Source organism: Callithrix jacchus, chromosome 4, assembly GCF_049354715.1.
Source record: "Callithrix jacchus isolate 240 chromosome 4, calJac240_pri, whole genome shotgun sequence".
Classification (NCBI taxonomy): Eukaryota; Metazoa; Chordata; class Mammalia; order Primates; family Cebidae; genus Callithrix; species Callithrix jacchus.
The window spans coordinates 103,993,945-104,017,748 of record NC_133505.1 but is presented as its reverse complement, the minus strand read 5'-3'; the positions used below and the strand labels follow the sequence as shown (position 1 = coordinate 104,017,748).

The 23,804-nt window shown below is 34.9% G+C and overlaps 1 protein-coding gene across 33 annotated transcripts in view; it reads right to left on the bottom strand.

Annotated features, from left to right (window-relative positions):
* LOC144582184 (uncharacterized) overlaps window positions 1–23,804 on the bottom strand; it is a 1,185,294-nt gene that overhangs the window by 379,394 nt on the left and 782,096 nt on the right. The window contains exon 13 of one of the 33 annotated variants that reach the window (XR_013534417.1): window positions 886–13,084. The exons of the other annotated variants lie outside the window; for them this stretch is intronic. The gene's annotated coding sequence lies outside the window, so the exon portion shown is untranslated. Of the gene's footprint in view, window positions 1–885; window positions 13,085–23,804 lie in introns of those variants that run through there. 33 annotated transcript variants of the gene reach the window in all.

The window sequence follows — 23,804 nt, the reverse complement described above, 5'->3', positions numbered from 1 at the left end:
TCGTTCTACTATAAGGACACATGCACACGAATGTTCATTGCAGCACTGTTTACAATAGCAAAGACCTGGAATCAACCCAAATGCCCATTGATGATAGACTGGATTGGAAAAATGTGGCACACACATATACACCATGGAATATTATGCAGCAATCAGAAATGATGAGTTTGTGTCATTTGTAGGGACATGGATGAATCTGGAGAGCATCATTCTCAGCAAACTGACACAAGAACATAAAATGAAACACCGCATATTCTCACTCATAGGCAGGTGATGAAAAATGAGAACACATGGACACAGGGAGGGGAGTACTAAACACTGGGGTTTATTGGGGGGAAAAGGGGAGGGCCAGTGGGAGGGGGAGGGGGGAAGGGATAGCCTGGGGAGAAATGCCAAATGTGGGTGAAGGGGAGAAAGAAAGCAAAACACACTGCCATGTGTGTACCTATGCAACTGTGTTGCATGTTCTGCACATGTACCCCAAAACCTAAAATGCAATAAAAAATTTTAAAAAAAGAAATAAAGAGAAACTACTTTGTAATATTAATAAAATAGCCCATATTTCGAAATATAAATGTTCTAGCACTGCTACACAATGAAGACATGAAGTCAAGTGCTGCTGCTGTGTGGAGAATCATGGTAAATTTGCACATGCATCAGACAGTAATGCTAACTAAAGTAAGATTGTTGTATTGATGCAGCAAACACCGAAAAGAGAGTTGCCATCAATGACCAACAATCGGTAAATTTTGAAATAACAATTTACACTTAATTTATATGAGAGTTTGATTTCTGAACAGTTCATTATATATTAAACAATGTAAAACATCTTCTAATTACATGTAAATGAAAATAAAATCTAAGGGTGGATAATATTAAATAAGTTTTTCTTTTTTTTTCTCTCTAAAATAAGTTTTTCAACCACGTGAATGTCTCATAGGATACTCGAAAGTTCTGCAAGCATAGGAGAGTTTTTCAGTGAGAGTCTCCTCCAAGCTGCAAATGTCTAGCATCCCTTGACTCTACCTAGGAGTCAGTGGTGGCTCTGGCTCCACCCCTTGCAATTTTTATAAAAGCCTAATACATCCCTGCAAATTTCCAGTGCTTTCTTCAGGGTATGATACTCTTCCCACCCCATGAGAATCACTGTGAAAATATTACAAAGAAGGAGAATTATAACAAATAATGGTACCTGTACCTTTTTGTTTTTATATTGTTTTGCTTTTCTAAAGTGAGGCAAAGTTTCATTTAAAAAAAAATCCATCAGGCAATTGACATTGGATTTACACACTTGTGGCAGCAACACTCAACAGAGTCTTCCCATCATAACTTTTAGTTAAAAATAAATGAAGTTAGCACATGTATTAGGGACATTTGAGTGAAACTTGCTTAATGGAGCATCACATATGTTATGTTTGACTACTTAACTTTAAAATAGAAAAAATAGACTTTTTCTTAGGAATTACATTTTATACACATAAACCATTTATCCAGACATGCACACAAAATATAATTGGTAAAGTAGAGAAAAAAAGGAGATGCAAAAAAATATGGGAGAGAAAGGAAATAATGGTGCAAGCTGTTGTTTCAATGGAAAAATAACTTTGCACATGACATGATATTGTGCTAGATTTATTATTCTGTTTATCCATTTATCCTTAAAACAAACCAACCATAGACATTTACCTTAGAAATATAAAGTTGCTTATTTCTGTGCAGTACAGTTTTACAGAACCATGGATTAATGGTTTCGTACGGTATCAGTCACACTTCCATAGCATTTGCTGATATAAATATAAAAGCTTCATTTTAAAGGACAAATAAAGCCACGCTATTAGCTAAACAGGGTAAAATTTAACATCCTTGTGGTTTGTGGAAATTTTTGATGTGCCTGCTGGCTTTTCAATAAAAATCAATTATGCCTTAAATGCGAGTGGTAGTCAACATATTACAGACTATAAATTCAATTTCATACTCAGAAATATGGATTAGCTGAACTTGATGCCCTTCCATTGATTTCCGAAAGCAAAAACTGATAAGGTAAATAATAGTCAGAGGCTCTCTGACACTCCACATCAAGTTCCGGATTTCCATATTATTTTTGTAAGAACTTTGCAGTCACCACAATATCCTCCTTGTGAAATATGTATGATGAATAGATATATGGATTGCTGATTCATCTCCCCATACAGAGTGGATGTTTGGCTTTCATAAGTCAAGACAAGAACTGCACAGAAAAAAGAATATGCTTATTTCTCTCATCTCAGTGTAAGGTGTATGTCAGCCAATTGTGAATAAATCCAATGGGTAATTAGAACATACCGATTAAGCACTGAGATTCCACCTATAAATAAAAATTGTATAAACTAGGGGTAAATTGATATGGTTCAATTCTTCAATGTTTGATATATGTGTATGTATGTGTCTTTATGTATGCATATTTTTACATATATGAGGGGAGGGGGAGAAAGACAGAGACAGAAAAATAAGAAAAGCATTTTTTTAAAACTGAAAAAATCCAGTCCTTATGTTCATTCAAAAGAGCACCTTAAATTGGCAAGAATCTCATGAAGGGGGGAATCTTGAGAGGGGAGGAGAGGAAATAATTTGATACTTAGATATCTAAGGAATAATGATCATGAGGAAGAAATTTAGAATAGTTGTTAGCATAATGGGAAATCCAGTCACATCTGCAACAATTTTCTTCTTTTCTCCTGTAATGTGCAGAACATTTAGGTTTTATAGAACTGTTCAAGTCCACACTTTGAGCATTTTATGGCTTAGCCATCCTCTTTTGCAGTAAGCCTGGTGTGCTCAGCTTAAATCCTAAAGAGTTCTATAGAATATTTCATACACAGGCCCAGTCTCACCTTTCTTCAGGACAAGTTCCTACTTTCCTAACACAAACAAGATTGCTTTGTCACACATTCAGAATGCCAACAGAGCAAAACCATGACTGTTATTGGTCAAAGAGGTACATTCTTAAAAATTCCCTGCAGCTTTCCTAGAAGCCAGCGTTTTTTAGATTTCAAATAATCATTTTGGTAAAAATCCATGGCCTAATGTCTCTGATGTCTCAAAGAAATTAATTACATATGAATTTCTCGACAGAGGTAATTCATTTAAACATTTATAGGTAATTTCACTGAAGTATAATTATTTTTATTAAAGTATGTTAACCATGAAAGCAAGATGTATAAAATCCTGTAAATACAAATGGGACACATCCTAAAGAAAATATTTCCAATGGTAAGTAATTTTTCATATATTCATCCTTATAGTGTCTGTTAATCATCACAATCATTTTTGAGAGAGTGGTAACAGAGTTCTTGTGGGTTCTTTTTACAAATAAGAAATTGTTCATATAAGAAAAACAAAATCACAAAAGGATGGTTACAATTTCATTTGTTGCTTTTTCAGTTATTTACTTGTCTGAGAAAAAAGTCAAAAAGCATTTCTTTTCTGCAAATCTTAGAAATCTGTGTGCATGTATGTTCGTTTATGAATATACTTTCTTTTCATAACAGGGAATATAAGAGCAAACACATTTTCACCAATGTCTTTTCAATCTTACTTAAATTTAGCAAACAATATAAGTAGAAATTTAATTTTTCTTATACCAATATATACTCAAACATCTGTAAAACATAAAGTTTCTCATAAATATGTACTATGTGAATTATAAAATTTTAAGTTTCAGTATCTGAAATGAACACTATCTTTGAAACCCATGTAATACAAAAATGCCACAACCAACAATTTTCATTATATGTTGTAACAGTGAATGAAGCCTATGAGGAAAAAGGCATCACACTGTTTATGAAAAAACAATTCTTGTAGATACACTTGGAAAACTGCAAACATTCATAAACAGTTACTCTTTGGGGATAGAGAAAAACTGCCATTAAACAGGTGTTAGAATTTAAATGACATCTCATTAGTGACTCCTTTTTGCAGCTCTGAGACAAATAAAACCTTCATTTAAAAGCATTAGTGCTATTCCTAAGGGTTTCTGGTATCATAATGTTTTGTTTTATGAAGATATTTAGTTTCTTCCAGCATTCTTGCTTATTTATACAAAATAAACCAATTGCATTTCTAAGTTTAGCTGAGTGTAAAGTCAGGGGGTGAATAAGGCCTTTCCAAGTGCTGTAAATACCCTTGCTCCTCCCTCCATTTCAGTGAGTCTGGTTGGTTGAAGCACAGCCTGATAAACAAAGGTATTTTTGAGCTTCACTCCCAGGCAGAGATTTAGACCTTGCGTCCTTTGCCCTCAATTAAGGAACAGTCATATAAAACTCAGATTTTCTTGATGTCAGAGCCATTAATTATTTTTTCAGTTGCTCTCAATGCAAAATGAGGAGCCATCTCTGTAATTTAAGAATTATACCAGAGCATATAGCTATTAAAAATTACCTGCTAATTTTTAATCCCATTGCCACTTTACACTATCCTCACATAGAAAACTTCAGATCCCAAAATGTGAACCCAAAGATTGGCACACAGAATGCAAGTTCCAATAGTCAATCCAGGATTATAAGACATCATTCATTTTATCATTTTGAAAAGTGACACATTCCACAATTTAATTAAGCTGGCTGAGATCCTTAGAATTCAATTCGTTGTAATTCTATATGGTATTTGGAGAAGTACCTACTAAGACAAACAGTGAAGAAACAATAAGTTTCAAGTACTTGCTTTCCATCAAATATGATAATTATTTTTCAGTATGATTGAGGAACTGCAATAATATGTTCTGGAAATACAAAGATAAATAGGCCAGATCTGGCTCAAGAAGAGCTTAAAGTCAAATCGAACAAAGTTGGTGGAGAAAGATGGGATAAGACAATCTACAAAGTTGGTGGAAAAAAGAAGGCATAAATAATTACCATATATGTATAATATAATTAGGACTATTGAACAGTTACAAAATGCAAGGGGATGATATTCACAGAAGAAAAGATGACACTGTACTCAGAAAGTCAGAAAAGGGGATGGCATTTGAAATGGATTTTATGGGTGAGGATGATTTAATGAAAAGGGAAGGCTTATGAAAATACAGGCTCTGTTCAAGGAATTTGCAGGGAGGGGATTAAACTGGTTATGATACAGAAGACCCTGAGTGCCAGGCAGAGTATCATATCTTGAATTTATGAGGGATAAGAAGTCTTTGAATCTTTTGAGAAGGAAAGATGAGATGTTAAATGAAAATGAGAAGTTAAAGTTGGGGAAACTCTTCAGAAGTCTGGTTTCAGTGCCTAGACAAGAAGTTTGAAGGCTCCATTAAGAAGATTAATAGTGTGAAAATTAATGATAAAGAGAAATTATTCAAACTGTAGAGTTAGATTCTACTGAATGTGGCAGATGATTGAAAATAAGGAATAACACGTGACTCTGAAGACTCAACTCTTGACTGGCTCCAAGCAGAAGGAGAAGGGGGTACTGGTTTAGGAGGGACATAGGAGGTGTTTTGGACATACTGTGTATGAAGCATTAGCAGAGAATCTCAGTGGACAATGTCTGTTACATTTTCCAAATAAAAGTTATGTTTTCTGTGGTGTTGCTCCTCAATATATTAGGTTGTAGGATAATTATAGTTTCACAGCTTACACAGAGGGATTAAGAAAGAGTCAGTGACTCCTGACCTAAAGAAAATCTTAGGTCAGGAATACTAATTGAGTGACAGAGCGAGACTTTGGAATGGAGTCTCGCTCTGTCACCAGGCTGGAGTGCAGTAGCACAATCTTGACTCACTGTAATCTCTTCCTCCCAGGTTCAAATAATTCTGTTTCAGCCTCCTGAGTAGCTAGGATTACAGATGCCCAGCACCATAATTTTTGTAATTTTAGTAGAGATGGGGTTTCACTATGTTGGCCAGGCTGGTCTTGAACTCCTGACCTTGTGATCCACCTGCCTCGCTTTCCCAAAGTGCTGGGATTACAGGCATGAGCCACTCTGCCCGGTTGTGATTGTTATTAATCTAATATTTAATGATAAAAGTGAGGTTGGAGATAGAAAATTATCTGTGATAGATTTGCCAGCATTCATCTGCATTAGAATGAAACCAGAGGAGGCAAGAGAGAGAAAATACAGAGATGAAAAACAAGAAAAAGTTAGAATCATGGAGACACATACACAAGCCAAGCCTGAAAACCTGAATTCAATTTTACAATGGACAAGGATGTATTCAATTATTGTTTATACATTTGATGAATAAAAATGAAATGATAAAATCACATATGAGCATTGCTTATTAAAATAATTGCTAAATATATTTCAGTTGAGTTTGACGAGGTTATAACACTAGGATGTTAACACATAATTGTTAAAATTATCATTCAATTCTTTCAATCACACAGGTTAAGCAAAATACAGGGCCCAGGAAAAAAAGGGAAGAGCAGGGAGCCAAAGGCAGTTTAAACACATTAAGTGACATTTATTCAGGGGCCGGGCGCGGTGGCTCATGCCTGTAATCCCAGCAATTTGGGAGGCCAAGGCAGGTGGATCACGAGGTCAAGAGATCGAGACCATCCTGGTCAACACGGTGAAACTCCGTCTCTACTAAAAATACAAAAAATTAGCTGGGCATGGTGGCGCATGCCTGTAATCCCAGCTACTCAGGAGGCTGAGGCAGGAGAATTGCCAGAACCTAGGAGGCGGAGGTTGCAGTGAGCAGAGATCGTGCCATTGCACTCCAGCATGGGTAACAAGAGCGAAACTCCGTCTCAAAAAAAAAAAAAAAAAAGTGACATTTATTTGAAAAGAACAAGTTGCAGGCTGCAAGTAAAAGTGGGGGAAAAGGATGTTTAAGCTAAAATCAGCTTATATTATAAAATATATGACCCTCTGACCTAAACATTGGAACACTATTCTAGGATAACTTTAGAACAGCAGAATAAAAATATGTGTCTGTGAGACATTTAAAAAAGAGTCCCCTTTGATGAACAAATATCCTTTCTTGTTCATTGGCTTTATTCTAGTACTCTCCAATAAATGAATTTAAAAGTTATGAAAAGAATGAAATCAAAGAATAGAGAAAGAAGATACATAACAAAATGATTTGGACACCAATAAACACCAGGTAATTTTGTCTTTGTACTATGGTTAATGCTGAAAACAATAATTCATCTTAGCTCTCTTGAGCTTCCCCCCAACTACATCTTATATCCCTTTCTCCCCTTGCCATCTCATGGGCCCTTTACCTTTAGCACCGTCTCCTCTCAATACGAATTAACAGGTAAACCTTATCTCTTTCACTTACATCTTTATATAAGTTCAAGTCAACATGTAACTACTAGATCTTTTTCACTCTTCTGTACAGTTTCAGTGAGATGGTAATAAGTACTACAAATACATTGACTTCTTTGGTTTACCATACCTTTCATATATATTATCACTAGATTTGTAAATTGTAAATTAGAAAAGAAGTAATTCTGAGGTCATTGCATTTTTTAAAAAATATTTTGATTATGCCTAATTTTTTATTAAAAGTCTTTCCCAGGCTGAGGTGGGAGAATCATCTGGCCATGATCATGCCATTGCACTCCAGCCTGGGCAACAGAGTGAGACCTTGTTTCAAAAAAAAAGAGAAAATAGGCTGGGCGTGGTGGATCACACTTGTAATCCCAGCACTTTGGGAGGCCAGGGTGGCGGATCACAAGGTCAAGAGATCGGGACCATCCTTGCCAACATGATGAAACCCAATCTCTACTAAAACTACAAAAATTAGCTGGGCGTGGTGGTGTGCGTCTGTAGTCCCAGTTACTCAGGAGGCTGAGGCAGGAGAATTGCTTGAACCTGGGAGGCGGAGGTTGCAGTGAGCAGAGATCCTGCCACTGCACTCCAGCCTGGCACCTGGTGACAGAGCAAGACTCTGTCTCAAAAAAAAAAAAAAAAAAAAAAAAAAGAGAAAATAAAATCTTTCTGACTTCACAGAAATATTTGAGGGACATAGTACAAATGAAGATGTTTCAGCAATAGTGGGAATGAAACTCCTAAAATCTCTTACACAACCCAATAAACTGCGTGTTCTAGACACCATGTTTGTAACCAAGCAGCCATTGGCATGAGAAATCCTGGACTAGGGGGATTTAAATCTCTGTAGTGGCTGCCAGAGCAGACCCTGCCCTATTTGGATTTAAAAAAAGAAAGAAAGAAGATATTTCTAGCAATACAAGGTTAAGCAACTCATGGCTTAATCATAACTGGATTTATCCTGGCTGTCCTAAACTTCCCCTTCTTTTAATTCTTATCCTTAGAGGGAAAACCTTAATTCTTTAGTGTTTGCACTTTGTTCTCCATCTTCCTACTTCACCCCTATCAATATCTTTACTTAACTGGCTCAGTTATTTTAAGTTGTAAATGATAGTAACCCTAATGACTTGCCTGGCTTTGTGATCACAAATTCTTCTCTACCAAGAATTGAGACTTCTTGATCCTCAGCCCAGCCTCTGGGCACTAGATCTAGTGCTAGTTGGACAGATTTGGGGGAGCCTTCTTTCCTTAGACCTGACAGGACGCAACGAGCTGTATTCTGTCGGTTCTGCTCTGACCTTATACTTTTCTGTGCCCAAACCTCAATGTAAGCCTCCTTTTCCAGGATCTGGATCTGTCAGTCCTTGCCTTTACACTGGTGTAATACTTTTGACACAGGACAATGAGACAGTGAGTTACATCTTGCAACCTCGCACCTATGAAAATTCACTCCCATGCTGTGGCCTGGTCACTTGTTGCCCTTATCTTTACTCTGTCTACTTATCCTCACTCATATTTACAAATAAGAAACTCAGAGGCCAAGTGGTTATATTGCTAACAGATGTCGAGGTTATTTAGCTAACAGATGTCAGAGCCAAGATTCAAACCCAGATATGACGAACCATATATCCACATTCTTTTCCCCATGTCCCCAACTCACACAAGCACTAACAATGTTTCCCCCCGAAGAAGCTACCTGTCATAACAAACTGTAAGAATCAGCATCAAAATCCTCAAATAAAGACAAAACAAAAGTAAACTAGAAGTTTATATATTCAATAATATTGCTGCAAAAACAGAGATAAACTTAAGATCTCAAGGGATTTAATTCTTTAATTCTCCTTCATACAGCTTTTTCTAAAGACACTGAAGTCTTACTTTAGAAATACTTAGAAAGCTTTTTTGCTCACATTTGAAAATAGGCAGTTTCGTAAAGAGCTATGTTCTGCCATTATTCAATCCTTGAATTTCATCCCTTATGATTTTCTTAGCTAGGAACAAGTATATTTTTAAAATAATATAGTCACTGGTGTATTTTTTCCATTTGAGATTTTCTTTTCTTTTTTTTCTTTTTTTTGAGATGGAGTTTTGCTCTTGTTACCCAGGCTGGAGTGCAATGAGATTTTCATATATTTCCAAATACCTGTCTCAATTTTACAATAGAAAATTACTTTCTGAAGTTTTCATGTGTTTTTTCTTGTCCACAAGAAAAAAACCCCCAAAGAATTATAAGTACATTAAAAATTCTATACACTCTTAGATGTAACTGGTTTCCTCTTTAATTAAAGCATTGCTATGAGTATTTGGTGGATGAGAGTCCCACCTGAAATGAAATGCTAGGACACAGAGTGCTTTCTCTGTGAAAGAAGTAAATTCAGAATAATACCTTTATTTAGGTAAAACTTTTAAATAATCATGTCAAATGAGATAAAACTTTTTGTCTTTTAAAAATAAAATTTAGTGTCTCATTTCATTGATTTTCAATAGATAGTTCTAATATAGTTCTCCAATTACATGCTGTCAATAAGACTAAAACTATAGAGAAGCAGCAAGTTAGGCAAGAAAGCACTAAATTAAAAATATGCCTGAAGTCAAATTCACCCCAAATTATCTCTTATTAACTGTTTAGTATTCTCAATGAAAATATGCACAAGTGCAGAACTTTACATTTCTCATAATAAGAAAAAATAGTCAAAGTTCTCACTTTTTATTTTTAAACTTTCTAAAACACTGTTAGCCCTTCTCATTCATATTATCTAATAATTTCCAATTGTTTAGAAGTATTATAAGAGAAGCTTCCCCCCACAATAACAACAATAACAACCAGCTTTCTAAGAAGCTAAACTGTTTCAACACTTTTGTTTAAGCTACAAGCATTCCTCAGGAATGTTTGCATTCTATGCCTTTGTTGCATACTCTAGGCAACCAAAGTTCTTAATTTTGAAACTGATATGAATATTCCTTGGTATCATACCACAAATAAGCAAGGATCCATTCCAAGCAGGCTTTCTGCCTTTTCTCCCCCTTTCTTTCTTCCTTTTTTTTTAAAGGGGGGGAAAACTGTTTTATATCGACAACCATCTGTGAGCCTGTCTTTCAGGCCATCAAACTCTCCCATCCATTACGGAGCCTTCCTCACCTCCGCTGCATGACAGCACAATAAAGATGACATACTAATTCAATGACTTGTAATTTCAGCTAAACAAAGACAAGTGCTGCAGCTTCTTCTTTTGTGTTAACAGTGCCATATCGTTGAAGCCAGCTATGCAAACATAGCACTGGGAGGGTTTTATGACAGCAGTTGAATGGGGAGACTAGCTTGGTGTTGCTTTTTATGGTTTTTGGCTCCATAATTTTTGGCTCTGTGCTGCTGGCCATGGCTATTGTGTCTGGATTCTGTGTCAGCAGCAGCTAATTGTTCCAATAATGTTTATCATAGGGATCCACCAGGGAGCTGTATATGTGGAGATAAGCTACAGGGCAATGATACACACTATCTTACTGATCTCTATACACAGTGCTTTTGCCTCATGCCAAAAAGCTTTTTAGGTTTCCAGTCTTAAAAAAAAAAATAACAACTTAATCATCGTGCCAACAATAGTGTCTAAGGGGAGGTAATCAGGTTCCTCTGATAATCTTAGCAACACATGAAAGTCATGCGCAAAAGCAGTAATTGAAGCAGTTGGTTCATTCTACCACCTGCTGTTGAAGTCACAGGTTAATCTAAATGAGGTCCCCTTCCAATGAAGCAGTATGCAAGGCACTTTTTATATCATAAATGTGCATTATAGAAGCTTTACAAAATAATAAAGTAACAGTTCATTAAATGGACTGTATGAAGTATCTTAGGCTTGTCCAGCTTCTCCCGCTGCTGTTAGATGGCATATCTAAGTGTAAATTCTGTCCACATGTCTATACCCCAATGCACACTTCAGTTTGCATATGGTTGCAGACAATGGAAGTTCCTGAGACAGATGCCCAAATGTAACTAAACGTCAGGCAATCACGGGAATCAGCTGCAGGAAAGTGAAACATTTTTCTTTGTCTGCTTTTGACGCTATTTCCCCCAAGATTACTAAATAGAATGTTGACAATGTAAAAATAGCCTTAGAATCAACAATTAAGCAGCTTGCCATAGTCTACATTAGTCCCATGTATAAGGCATGAATTTTTCTAATTAAACTTCTGACACCTGATTTCCATTTAAAATTTTCCTTAAATGTTTTCCATAAAGGCTTCATGTGACAAAGAGTTCTAAAATTATGTAGTATGATGTTCTTCTAATAGGCAATGTCTTTAACAAAAGTGATTTTTAAAAATTGTGAGACTTGTCAAAATAAGACTCCAAATGAAAAGTTAAAGTATAAATGACACTTTCAGATTAAAACTTGTGCCTGATTTTAATCCATTTCATGAATATATCATTTATTGAGAACCTACTCAGTGTCAGATACTAAACTAGGTAACAGTATTTTATTTAAGTTTCACATCCATTCTCAGATATTCCCATTATGTCTGGAAAAGCTGAGAAAGCCAAAATTCAGAGAGGTTCATAATAATCTAAGTTCCTGGGCTAATAAGTAGCAATGTTAAGACTGAAAACTAATTCGGCCTGAGATCAAAGCATGCATGTTCTCCACTAAGTTAAACTGAAATCATTTGCTTAAAAGAAGGTAAAGAAAAATGTTTAAGTTGAGAGAGAAAGAAGATCCATTTTTAAGTTAGCTATCCACAGTAGGGCCATAAAAGAAAATAAATGTTATTTCTTTTGATTTTTTAAAATAAGTAATATTTATCATGATTGGCTTATTACTGAAGTTAGTAGCCTGTGTGTGGAGGTGAAATAGGATCAGGAACAATTTTCGATAAAATAAAAATAGAACTATATAAATTTAATCTAATTCAGCAGCACAAGATGATATTAAACAGTTAATAGAGTGATTGTAACACTGAATGTACATAATGTTTGTCAAATTTTTAATAAATGAAGTAATCAAATAATATTAATAAATGCAACCACAGAAGCTACTGTATTTAGGAATGCTTACTATATGCTCTCTGTACTACATGCAACATCTTAGCAGTTCACATGTGTTTTCTCTTTCATCTTTTCACCAATCTGCTAAGTTTGTAATAATTATCTCCATTTTACAAGTGACAAAACTGAGGCTCTGAAATACTAGATCACTTGTTCACAGTTACATTAGCAGAAAAATGGGAGAATCGGGATTTGAGTCCAAGATAATCTGATGACTCAACGCTCTTACCTGGACATTAACAAACAAACTTGAAAAATGAAAATTATCTTTGGTTGTCAAAGATTCTTTACATGGCCTCCAAGGATTGCAGCCTTCTGTCCACAGAAGTACTCAGAAAAATTACGGTAAACATCATAGAATTAATTCAGTTCAGGCATTTAGTTAACTTTCTTTACAGCTGGAATTTGGCACTAAAGATTATTAAGAGCTGGAAGGCAGCACTATGAAGGCTGGAGGATATTCTTTAAATGTGCTAGAGATTTTGAAAACAAATTTTACTTATATCTGTCTGGACAATTTTACACGGAAGCTGGAATAGTAGTATTGATTATTTTTAAAGGTATATCTAGGACAAACTTCCTGTAACAACTGGATGCAAATCCATCTAGAAGTTCTCTTGTAATAGATAATACATCAGTTGAAGTCTACCAACAGCAACAACAAAATTGTCTCCAGCTTTCAATATGACATTGAACTATGTTTTATGAAGTCACCTACCATAAGGTGTACTGGTGAACCTTGAATATTAATCTTCTATCAGTTGAGACCTGAGGAGGATTCATTATGGCACTCTGTTTGGATAAATCAAAACAAAGGACAAAATGGAAAGGTAAAACTCCTTCTCCTAAACAGCTTCTTTCAGAGACGTTTTTGTTTGTTTTCCTTTTCTATGATATAATGTTTTCATATATAATTTATTTCAATTTACCTGCAACTACTTTAAAACAATTAGATCATCACTTAAAGTCTATTCAACTATAACCACAGTTACTGGAATAGAATAAATTACAAAATTTGCAGAGAGGATTATCTATAACCAATTCCTAACAGTCTTTTAATATGACCCTTTTGTAAAAATCACACTTTTTTTGGTCTGCTCAACTGTAATCTATTACTGGAAATACATGTTGACAAAATACATAAAATAATGGTCTGTCATTTTCTACATTTTCTTTTTTGTTTAAAACTAAACACATTAGCCTTTCAGAATACTACTAAAATTCAGGGCTTCTGACTTCTAGTTCTGCATGTAAAACACATAGAAGTCATCCCTCCTTCTTGACAAGTGAGAAGCTAAACAAAATTAAAGATCAACAATTCTCCTTAAATCAGTCACAGAAGGGAGGTCATAGAACAAACCACTGCCCCCAAGTTGGAGTGACAGTTAGACAAATATAGAAAAATACAATTTACCTGAGTATAAACCCATGAAATAAACAAGCATGAGAACCAGTAATAGGATAGAAAAGCCAGAACTGTAACTAATAAACTACTGGATGCTCAGTGTGAACAAGTCTTAAGAGTTAAAAAATCCATGGTAACCCCTTCTTAAAGGGGGTCACACATTAGCTCTACCTCCAGGAATCTTACCAGGTTCTTTCAGTGACTATTAGAGAAGAAATCCCTGTGCTTTCGGCAGGAAGAGGGGAAAATAAATAATTTTTAAATATGCTAGGGGATTATGTTCTTCTTAAGCATGCCTTAAGAAGGAAAGTTATCAGACATAAAAAGTGTCATTGCATAATTTTAAAGGAGTCAACAGTCATAACAACAACAACATAACATGACATAACTATCCTTAATGCCCATGTTCCTAAACACAGAGCATGAAAATTTAAGAAGCAAAAACTGAGAGACAAATAAGGAGAGATAGATGAATTATTATAGTTGAAAAATTTAACACCTTTGTATCAGAAATGGACAAATTCAAGAAGCAGAAAATCTTACGGACATAGTTGAATTTAACAGTATCATCAAGCAACTGGGTATTATTGACATCTATAGACTGCTTCACTCAAGAACAGCAGATTCTTCTCAAGCTCATGTGAAATACTGACCAATACAGACAACATTCTGGGGCATGAAAAACACTCTGAAAAATTTAAAATAAAAGAAATTATACAATGTCTTCTCTCAGACTGAAATATAATTAAACTAGAAATTAATAACAAAAAGATACAAGGAAAATATTCAAAGACTTGGGGATTAAACAACATACTTCTGCATAACACATGGGTCAGAGAAGAAATCTTAAGAGAAATTTTCAAAAAATTGGAACTAAATGAAAATGAAGATGCAAGTTATCAAAATTTGTAATATTTAGCAAAAACAGTGGTTAGAGGGAAATTTATAGCACTGAATAAGTATATTAGCAAAGAAAATTTCTAAAATAAATGATCTAAGCTTATAATATAGTATTACAGAAAAAAGAACAAATTAGTTCAAAATAAGCAGAAAAAATCAATAATAAAAATAGATCAGAAATCAATAAAATTTAAAACATTACATAAGTAGAGAAAAAGAACAAAACAATAGATGTTTTTCAAAAAGATCTAAAAAATTTATATGCCTCTAGCAAGACTAACTAATCAAAGAATATACACTACTACAGATTCCATGAACATAAAGGGATCATAAGGAAATATTATGAACAAATCTATGCCTACGAATTTGATAACCTAGATTTAATAGACCAAATTATTGAAAGACACAAAATACCAAAACTCGCACAAGAAAAAATTCAATATCTCTGAATAGGCCTGTATCTGTTTAAAGAAATTGAATCAGTTCATATCTTCTAAGACAGAAACCACCAGGCTGAGATGGATTTGATGATGAATGCTATCAAATAACTAAGGAAAAATTTCACCAGTTCTCTACAGTCTCTCCCAGAAGATAGAAGCAGAGGGAGTAATTTCTACCAAGGACTATGAGGCCTGCAGTACCCTAATATCAAAACCAGAGAAAGTCATTACAAGAAAGAACCTGCAGACCAGTATCTCTCATGGACATATGTGCCAAAACCCTAATATTGCCTCAGAAAATAACAGCAAATCAAATCAATGTATAAGAAGAATGATGCACCTAGAACAAGTGGGTTTTATCCTAAGCATACAAGGCCGATTCTACGTTAGAAAATCAGTTAATGTACTCTATCACATCAATGGGCTAAAGAAGAAAAATCAAGTGATCATATCCAAGGATGAAACACCCATATAATATCTGAGAAAATGCAACACCCATGTATAACAAAAACTCTCCAACAAACTAGACATTAAGGGGAATTTCCTCAAGTTGATATAAAAGATCTATAAGATAATACAGCTAACACTGTGTTTAATTGTGAGAGACTTTTAAGTTTCACTTCCAAGATTAGGAAGAAGACAAAGGACACTTCCTTTCAGCAGTGCTTTTCAACATGGTACTAGAATTCCTAGCTAAATCAATAAAGGAAATAAAAAACATACAGATTGGGAAGAAAGAAAGAAAACTGCCTGTGGTCACAGATGACATGATCATCTATGTAGAAATCCAAAAGAATTCACAAAAGAAATCCTACTAAAACCAACAAGCAATTATAGCAAAAATGCTGAATATAAGTTTAAAATCAAAAGTCATATGCTTTATATATACCATCAACAAGTAAGTGGAATTTGAAATTAAAAACGCATTACCATTTATTTATACTTCAGAATAAATAAAATAAAATACATATATATGAGGAAAAGTACACAAATAATGAAAGAAAGCAAAGAATTAAATGGAGATATGTTCCATGTGCATGGATAGGAAGACTCAATATTGTCAAGATGTCAGTTCCTTCTAACTTGATCTATAGATTCAATGTAATCCCAATTGGAATTCTAGCAAGCTATTTTCTCTATATCAACAAATTGATTCTAATATTTACTTAGAGAGGCAAAAGACCCAAAATAGCCAAAATAATATTGCAAAGAAAAACAAAGTTAGAGGACAAACAATACCTGACTCAAAACTTATTTTAAAGCCACAGTAATCAAGACATGTGGTGAAAGAACAGACAAATAGATTAATATAACAGAACAGAAAACCCAGAAATAGTCTCACATAAGTATAGGTAACTGATTTTTTGACAAAGAACCAAGACAATAAAAGGGATCAAAAATAGTCTTTTCAACAAATGGTGCTGGGACAAATGGACATTTACAAAAAAAAAAAAAAATATATAGATCTTGTCACAGACTTTAGATCCTTCATAAAAAATACTTTTAAAACGAATCATGACCCTAAATGTGAAAACCAAAACTATAAAACTCCTTGAAGATAACATAGAAAAATTATGTCAACTTGGGTATGCCTTTTTAATAAAACACCAAAGGTACAATCCTAGAAAAAAATACTTCATATATATGGACTTAATTAAAATTATCCACTTAACTCTTCAAAAGATACTGTCAAGGGAGTGGGAAGACAAGCCCCAGACTGCAAGAAAGTATTTGCAAAGGGCACGTCTGATAAAGGTCTGTTATAAAAAATACACAAGAGGAGAGGATCCAAGATGGCCGATCGCTAACATCCAGGGATTGCAGCTCTCAGGGAAGGCGAGGAGAACTAGAGGACACCACACTTTCAGACAAATTCTGGTCGCTCACGGAGCAGGAGATCCCCCAGTGGAGGAAACACACGGGTGGCCAGCGCGACTCTCGTGGCCGGTGCAGCGGTTCCGCTGGCACCTTGGCGTGGCAGCTCTCGGAGCAAAGTAAACAGGTTCGGAGACCAGCCCGGGTCCCCAGCAGGACACCAGAGCCCAGCAGCGGCTATGACGGCACCTCGGCGCGGGAGCGCTCGGTGCAGAGTAAACAGGACCGGTTTCCCTTCTGACCGAGGTTTGGAGCCCCAGGAAGGCAGAGTTGCTTACTACCAACACAAGAAGGAAGCCCGACAGGAGAACCCTGGGCAGAAAAGCACCATCAGTTTTAACGCCGCTGCTCTGGCCCTGGGAACTAACAACCTGGACGCCCACTCAGGAGAGCTAATCTGAAAGTTGGTAATTTCAAAGAGACAGGAGGATAAATTTACAATGGCGGGAAGAAACCAGCGTAAAAAAGCTGAGAATACTCAAAATCAGAACGCCTCTCCCTCTAAAGATGATCACAGTTCCACATCAACAATGGAACAAGGCTTGATGGAGAACGAGCGCATCCCAATGACAGAATCACTCTTCAAGGAATGGATAATAAGAAACTTCGGTGAGTTAAAAGACCATGTTGTAGCCCAACATAAAGAAACTAGGAACTTTGAAAAAAGGTTTGATGAAATCCTATTGAGAATAGACAACTTAGAGCGGAGTATGAGTGAATTAATGGAACTAAAGAATACAATACAGGAACTCCGAGAAGTATGCACAGGTTTAAACACTCGAATTGTTCAAGCAGAAGAAGGGATATCAGAGGTCAAAGTCCAACTTAATGAAATAAAACGTGAAGAAAAGATTAGAGAAAAAAGGATAAAAAGGAATGAGCAAAGTCTCCAAGAAATGTGGGACTATGTGAAAAGACCAAATTTACGTTTGATAGGTGTACCTGAATGTGACGGAGAGAATGAATCCAAGCTGGAAAATACCCTTCAGGATATTATTCAGGAAAATTTTCCTAAACTAGCAAAGCAGGTCAAAATTCAACCCCAGGTAATACAGAGAACACCACAAAGATATTCCTCAAGAAGAGCAACCCCAAGGCACATAATCGTTAGATTCACCAGGGTTGAAACGAAGGAGAAAATACTAAGGGCAGCCAGAGAGAAAGGTCATGTTACCCAAACAGGCAAGCCTATCAGACTTACAGCAGATCTCTCAGCAGAAACTCTACAAGCCAGAAGAGAGTGGGGGCCAATATTCAACATTCTCAAAGAACAGAACCTTCAGCCCAGAATTTCATATCCAGCCAAACTAAGCTTCACAACTGAAGGAAAAATAAAATCTTTTATGAACAAGCAAGAACACGGAGATTTTATTACCACCAGGCCTGCTTTACAAGAGCTTCTGAAAGAAGCATTACACACAGAAAGAAACAACCAGTATTAGCCTTTCTAAAAATACACCAAAAAGTAAAGAGCACCAACATAAAGAAGAATTTACACCAACGAATGGATAAAACAGCCAGTCAACATCAAATGGCAGTAACCCTAAATTTAAATTGACTAAATCCCCCAATCAAAAGACACAGCCAAAACCCAATGGCATTTTACATCCAGACCAGTTTCACATGCAAGGATACACGAAGACTCAAAACAAAGGGATGGAGAAAGATTTACCAACCAAATGGAGAGCAAAAATAAATAATAAATAAATAAAAAGCAGGAGTTGTAATTCTCGTATCGGAGAAAATAGATTTTAAAGCAACAAAGATATAGTGGTAAAAGGATCAATGCAACAACAAGAGCTAACGATCCTAACACCCAGATACAAGACTTAGAGTCAATGAGACAGAAAATTCATAAGGATATCAAGGACTCGAACTCAGATCCGGAACAAGTAAACTTAATAAATATTCATAGAGCTCTCCACTTCAAATACACAAAATATACATTCTTGTCAATACCACATCACACCTACCCATAAGTTTAAATGAAACATTGATTGGCCATTATTAATACTCAATTTTTTTCAAAATAAAGCAATATTTCCATTTACTCTCCCTCTTTCTCTTCCTCTTTCTCTTCCTCTCCTTTACTTATTTTTTTTTTCTTTCCTTCTCTCAAAAAAAAAAGAAATCAACTTGTAAACCTCTAGATCCAAGTCGGAAATGTCTCTCTCATTGCTTGATTTCCTTCCTTCCCTTCCCTCCCTCCCTCCCTCCCCGCTTCCTCCCTTCCTTCCTTCCTTCCTTCATCCCTTCCTTCCTCCCTACCATCCTTCTTCCCTCCCTCCCCGCCTCCTCCCTTCCTTCCTTCCTTCATCCCTTCCTTCCTCCCTACCGTCCTTCTTCCCTCCCTTCCTGCCTTCCTCCCCCCCCAAAAAAATACACAAGAAATTAAAAACTCAATGACAAGAAAACAAAGAATTTGACTTTATAATGGCAAAAAACCTGAACAGATTTTGCTTCAAAGAAGATATATAATGGCAAGTGAGCACAGAAAAAACTGCTCCATATCATAGGCCATTAGGAAGTTGCATATTAAAAGAACAATGAGATACCATTAGACACCCATTAGAATGACCCATATCCAAAGCACTGCCAATACCAAATGCAGGCATGGATGTGGAATAACAGGAACATTGCTGGTGGGTATGCAAAATGATACAGTACTTTGGAAGATATCTGAAAGTTTCTTACCAAGCTAAACATTCTTTTACTATATGATACAGCAATCATGATCCTTGGTATTTACCCAAATGAATGGAAAAGTTATATCTACATGAAATCCTGCACATAGACGTTTATAGCAGTTTTATTTGTAAACACCAAATGTAAACAACCAAGATGTTCCTCAGTTAATGAGTGGATAAAAAACTGTGGTACATCCAGATAATAGAATATTATTCAGCACTAGAAAGAAAAGGGCTACCAACCGTGAAAAGACATGGAGAAAATATAAATTCTTATTACTAAGTGAAACAAACCAATTTAAAGAGGCTACATACCATATTATTCCAATTATAAGGCATTTTGGAAAATGCCAAACTATTGAGACAGTAAAAGATCAGTAATTGATAGGGATTGTGGGAGAAACTGGTGAACAGGCGGAGCACAGAGAATTTTTAGGGAATGAAACTACTCTGTATGGTACTACAATGGTGGGTATGCTTTATGTCATTTTACATTTGTCAAAATCCATAGAACTCAATGGGAATTATGGACTTTAGGTACTAATTGTGTGTCAAAGTAGGATAATTGTAACAAAAGTAGCACTCTAGTGCAGGATGTTGTGGTTGTGTGCGGACAGGGAGTATAGGGGAACTCTCTGTGTAATTCCCACTCAATATTTTTGTAAACCTAAAACTAAAATATTAAGTCTATTAATTATTTTCAAAAGTCAAGGAGTTTTAAAAATATTAATAAGAAATATTAATATTTTAAGAAAAATAAGAAATCTAAGAGAAAAAGAAATCTCTCACTTAGCTGTCAAGCAACCTAGGTAAAATGTAAATTCAACCACATCATTCTGCTGAAAATCTCTCAATGACTCCCCAGTGCTTACCTGAATAAGCATGGTACATGTACCTTCATTATGATCTGAGATGATTTAAAGTGCAAAATGGATAAACATTTTCTACATTTTTAATTGTAATGCACTTACTGTAAAGTGTATTACAAATATAAAATTAGAATAACAGAAATGTAGAAGTTGAATAACCAGTTACTAATTCTCTTAATCAGGTTTCTTATCTTCACGCAATGGTAACTTGCACATTGCTGAATATTTTAACAGCTCAATTTCCTTATAAAACATTCATTTTCATCTATTAATATCTATGATAAAATTAGGAGTATTTTGTGCTACCAAGGGGAGAATTTTAACCACCTGAATGTTAAGGCAGTTAACATTTTTAAATGATCTAGGTTATAGACTAAGTTTTACATAACAACATAAAATATTTTATAGTGCTCAAAATATTTAAAATGATTTAAAATAATCATAAAACAAACATAGCAGCACATAAAATATATCAGACTGACAAAAAAATAGAACTTTCTTATACTTGGCAAAATAAAATTAAAACTTACTTTTTAGTCAGTCTTTAACAATCAAATGCTTAAAGAAATTATATTTAAGGTAATTATATGTATAAATGAAATATATTTATTTTATAAATAAAATATGTAAATTTATATAGTTAGTATTTATTTATATAAATCTTATTTATATGTATATAAACTTATATATATAATTTTATATATATGTTTTCTGTAATTTTATCATTTTTTAACTTATTGGCTTTTGCTACTGGTATAACTATAATACTACATATTGTTATACAGTTGTAGCATAATGTTTTCCTTTCATGGAAAGATAGCAGGTACTAAAAGAAAGGGTAAAATTTTCAGTCCTTGTGAATTTGGAAGGACTGGCAATTTTAGGGTTTGGAAAGATCTGGAAATGAGAGAAATATTTCTCTTCTTTTGTTACTTGATAGTATTGTTAAATGAGGAGGCTCCATCCATTCAGGAGTATAAAATCATTCCTAACCAAAGTGAGCAAAGTACTGACTGGTCTTAGATAATAAGTGGTTATGAAATAATTGTTACGTCATAAGAACACTATTTTACTTTTATTTTACTTTTTCTTCAGCTTGTATTTTGGAGCCTATGCCTCTGTCCTTTCATATATGCACTAGACTGAACAAACAGAAACAACATCAGTGTCCCCTTCTTATCCTTGGCACAAAGCCACATGATCACCCACTGCTACATAGTATATAAGTGAATAAAAATGCACAGAAACAAACACTTTCAGTTAAAAATCTATTTTAAATGTCAATTTTATACATATCTTGTTTCTCTAATTAAGATGCAACAATGGTAAGATGGCTTTATATATACTATTATGACATCATCTGTTACACATCTATATATTGTGTATGGAGTATATACATCCTTCAAGAAGAATCACAGTCGTGATCCACAATATTTCACTGACGTTTTAGCATTATGCATATAAAAGCTATGCTGAATATACTAATCTTTGATTTTCCATTACAAATGTAGTACACTACTTTACTTTGATTCAGTACTAAACTTACGTAAAATCTGTTTCCATTTTCATAGTTCTTCAATTATGTCTCTCTTTTTCAGGAGAGTTATTTCAAAACAATATTTTCTGCATGTTAGATTTGAGCATTAGTCTCAATTATGCACCCTTCCCTTCATTTGCTCTCTTCTGTGAGTTTGCAGTTCCTTCCACTAGAGGTGGAATGTACTTCTTCACCTTGACTTTTGACTTGGCCATGTGACCTCTGTTAGCCAAAGAAATGCAGCAGAAATGAGAATTTGCCAGGTCTGACTCTTAACTGAGGATACATTGTGTGTTTCTGCTTGTTTAGCCCTCTGCCATCACTATGATAGCTGCTTCCCACAGCCTGGTAACCAGAATAAATTCAATAGATCCAGAATTAGTCTAACCCACAACAAAGAACCAAGTCCAGTCAGATCAGAGCCACCCAACTGAGCCTAGCCTAGATTAGCCAACCTCAGCTATCCTGCAGATGTAGGAACAAAAATAGTTGATGGTTATTTTAGGCCACTGAATTTTGAGGTAGCATGTTATATTGCAGCATTATGGTGGATATATCTTCCGACATATGCACTCAACAAACCTGCAATAATCTTGCAAGCATCTACCTAGTAAGACTTGTAAGGCTATAAAGATTTAAGAAGCAAGCACAGTTTTGGAGACATGGCATTTCTTGAGCTGCCAAAGCTTCTGACCCCATAGGTGCTGATGTGTAGGCAGCAAAAACAGGTGAACTTCCACAGAAACAATCTTTGGATTTGGTTCAGTATTATTAGCTCAGAGGCATTCAAGCCTGGTACCCTTGGCCTTCCCAGTAATTCAACTAAAAGCTAATTAATACCTCAAAATAAATAGTTTTTATTACTTAACTAGAGTAGATTATGTTGCCTGGAACTAAACCTTGAATAGAGACAATAATTAGGTTAACCTAACTTTTACTTAAATTTTGATTTGAGAATTTTGTCCTTTTTAATTTATATTATTTTTAAGTAGTGAGATACTAATCAGATAACTGGAATTCAAGGTCCAGTTCTATGTTTAGTCTACCCAGTCTTGGGTAGGTCATATAATCTCCCCAATCCCCACTTTCCTCATTGGTCAAATGTGGAAAATAATTAACAACTGCTTCCAAAAAGCATTTTTATGAATAATATATTATATTATTAAAAGTTACTTTAAATGATTTCAAATAAAATCTGTATATACAGATGCACACACATATATATATTTATGTATGCACATATTCAAAGGTACGTGTATGTTTACTGTCACTATCCGTTCTAATACACCAAAAAAAAAAACAAAAAACCTGATAATTCTTCAATTGTGCCTTTCTTGAAACTTGTTTCCAATTAGGTTTATTTCTATTTCAAACTTGTTCCCAATTAGGAGAATTGTTTTTCACAGTTTATGATCTCAGCTACTATGTGGTCTATATTTGTGTTCTGATTTTAGACCAATAGAAAGGGTAGTATTAAGAAATGTGGCATGATGCCTAATTAATTCACTAATCCATAATGCTTACTTGCCAATAGAAAAAAAAAATGAAAGAGATGTGTGTTTGATGTAGAATGTAGAATGAAAAAAAGTTATAAATAACCAAGCAACTGTGAGTAATTTTAAGCTATGAAAAGTAAAACCTTAGAGATGACTTTCAGATTTTGGTTTCCTTATTAATATTCATTTTTCTCCACTAGTATATGTCTGCAAATGGCTGGAATTAATAATTAATCAAAATGTGATATCTTGTGAATACACATAGGAAAATAATTTCAAAGACTTTAAAACATAAACTCCTCA